General features: G+C 34.5%; 2 non-coding genes across 2 annotated transcripts; both read left to right on the top strand.

Annotated features, from left to right (window-relative positions):
• The first annotated feature begins 476 nt into the window (after positions 1–476).
• Positions 477–583, top strand: LOC148625815 (U6 spliceosomal RNA). Its single transcript, XR_015920279.1, has one exon. It is a non-coding gene; the product is annotated as a U6 spliceosomal RNA (small nuclear RNA).
• A 1,073-nt stretch (positions 584–1,656) lies between these two features.
• LOC148625814 (U6 spliceosomal RNA) lies at positions 1,657–1,763 on the top strand. Its single transcript, XR_015920444.1, has one exon. It is a non-coding gene; the product is annotated as a U6 spliceosomal RNA (small nuclear RNA).
• The last annotated feature ends 737 nt before the right edge of the window (positions 1,764–2,500 follow it).

Raw genomic sequence — 2,500 nt, 5'->3', positions numbered from 1 at the left:
TGTGCTTTTTAACTTTTCTTCCCGTTCTCTTCTTGAACGCATTTGAGTGTCATTCTATTTCACTTGTTTTTATTTCTTCGTTGTCGTAGGCAACGAGATAAGGGTGAAAAATATCCCCGCAGATCGGCCACCGTTTGTAGCTGAGGGGAAAGATGTTTAACTTTAAAATGCGAAGACGTAGGTTCAAATCTGAATGTCAAGTCACTTACTTTTTTTTTTTTTAAATTAGTTGTTATTTATTTTCGCCAACAATATCACTTTTGTTTAGTCTAAGCATGTTCATAGTTGTTTCAATCTGCCATTTCTCTGTACAAAATAACGGCTTAAACTTGTATGTACGGGCTTACTGCAAATACGACTACAACGTATGTCCAACGTTTCAGCAACTCGGTAATGAATATGCAAATATTTCTTACCTTGTGTTCAGTTTTAAGTCAAATGTTGTACTTAAATACCGATCAGCGCTACATGTAACTGTACTCGCTTCGGCAGTACATATACTAAAATTGGAACGATACAGAGAAGATTAGCATGGCCCCTGCGCAAGGATGACACGCAAATTCGTGAAGCGTTCCATATTTTTTTTCGACTGAATAAAGTATTCTAGAGACTTATTTTTGAATTTTAATGACGGTTTATGACTTTTGAATTTTTATTATAAATATCTCAACTGACTCTTGCAAATAAAATTGTGCTTTTTAACTTTTCTTCCCGTTCTCTTCTTGAACGCATTTGAGTGTCATTCTATTTCACTTGTTTTTATTTCTTCGTTGTCGTAGGCAACGAGATAAGGGTGAAAAATATCCCCGCAGATCGGCCACCGTTTGTAGCTGAGGGGAAAGATGTTTAACTTTAAAGGGAGGAGTCGAACGCACCCAAGATGTCAGACGTGTTTTGTTACAGTGTTCTTAATGTTTGTGGAATTAGTTAGATTATCAGTTTTGGAATGGATTTTCCAGCCGAAATATAGTGATATGATGGACATAGTTACACAAGTAGTAAGTTTCAGTTGACAAAATACGTATTTATATACAATTGACATTATCGTGATAGCTTCTGCCGTTTTTGATTTGAGGGTCTTGTGGAAAATTGATTTATGAATTCAATGTTGAGAGATTAATTTATGTGAAAATGGATTGTCTCCCGAAAACATTAACTTCTTTGTTGAAAATTGTAAATGAACAATATACTGATTTTAGCTGGACATCTACTGAACAAAATGGAAGAATGAAAATATCTTTATTGTGGACAAATGGTGATAAATCAACGAAACGGAAATCTAATGCATCTAGAAAACGTGACCGGAAACGACTGAAGCAATTTGTAGAAAAGATGTTTAACTTTAAAATGCGAAGACGTAGGTTCAAATCTGAATGTCAAGTCACTTACTTTTTTTTTTTTTAAATTAGTTGTTATTTATTTTCTCCAACAATATCACTTTTGTTTAGTCTAAGCATGTTCATAGTTGTTTCAATCTGCCATTTCTCTGTACAAAATAACGGTTTAAACTTGTATGTACGGGCTTACTGCAAATACGACTACAACGTATGTCCAACGTTTCAGCAACTCGGTAATGAATATGCAAATATTTCTTACCTTGTGTTCAGTTTTAAGTCAAATGTTGTACTTAAATACCGATCAGCGCTACATGTAACTGTACTCGCTTCGGCAGTACATATACTAAAATTGGAACGATACAGAGAAGATTAGCATGGCCCCTGCGCAAGGATGACACGCAAATTCGTGAAGCGTTCCATTTTTTTTTTCGACTGAATAAAGTATTCTAGAGACTTATTTTTGAATTTTAATGACGGTTTATGACTTTTGAATTTTTATTATAAATATCTCAACTGACTCTTGCAAATAAAATTGTGCTTTTTAACTTTTCTTCCCGTTCTCTTCTTGAACGCATTTGAGTGTCATTCTATTTCACTTGTTTTTATTTCTTCGTTGTCGTAGGCAACGAGATAAGGGTGAAAAATATCCCCGCAGATCGGCCACCGTTTGTAGCTGAGGGGAAAGATGTTTAACTTTAAAGGGAGGAGTCGAACGCACCCAAGATGTCAGACGTGTTTTGTTACAGTGTTCTTAATGTTTGTGGAATTAGTTAGATTATCAGTTTTGGAATGGATTTTCCAGCCGAAATATAGTGATATGATGGACATAGTTACACAAGTAGTAAGTTTCAGTTGACAAAATACGTATTTATATACAATTGACATTATCGTGATAGCTTCTGCCGTTTTTGATTTGAGGGTCTTGTGGAAAATTGATTTATGAATTCAATGTTGAGAGATTAATTTATGTGAAAATGGATTGTCTCCCGAAAACATTAACTTCTTTGTTGAAAATTGTAAATGAACAATATACTGATTTTAGCTGGACATCTACTGAACAAAATGGAAGAATGAAAATATCTTTATTGTGGACAAATGGTGATAAATCAACGAAACGGAAATCTAATGCATCTAGAAAACGTGACCGGAAACGACTGAAGCAA

Source organism: Perna viridis, chromosome 2 (assembly GCF_037379345.1).
Source record: "Perna viridis isolate PV_CMFRI_1.1 ecotype Kerala chromosome 2, ASM3737934v1, whole genome shotgun sequence".
Lineage (NCBI taxonomy): Eukaryota > Metazoa > Mollusca > Bivalvia > Mytilida > Mytilidae > Perna > Perna viridis.
Note: the sequence above shows the minus strand (reverse complement) of the source record. Positions and strands in the feature narration are given on the sequence as shown.